The sequence below is a fragment of the Bactrocera latifrons genome, unplaced genomic scaffold, assembly GCF_001853355.1.
Source record: "Bactrocera latifrons isolate USDA-ARS-PBARC rearing strain unplaced genomic scaffold, ASM185335v1 scaffold_103, whole genome shotgun sequence".
NCBI classification, from domain to species: domain Eukaryota; kingdom Metazoa; phylum Arthropoda; class Insecta; order Diptera; family Tephritidae; genus Bactrocera; species Bactrocera latifrons.
In genome coordinates, this window is record NW_017534442.1 from 28,124 (window position 1) to 28,402 (window position 279).

Sequence of the window (279 nt, forward strand, 5' to 3'; positions counted from 1 at the left end):
TGTGTATAAGAGACAGGCATATGTGTGCGTGTGTGTGTGTGTGTTTACAGTTAAACACGGTTTACATGTAAAAGGCGTGAAAACAGCGGCAACAACAAGAATTTCGTGTTACAATGTGCTATCAATAGTGATAGCAACAACACAACAAAGCCTAATRTATGTATGTATATACACATGTCTTTATATATGTATGTGTATATTTGCGTTTACATACGTATCTAGCATTGAACATAACTGTGACAGTGGCAGGAACTTTGTGTGCATTTATGCATAGTTTAT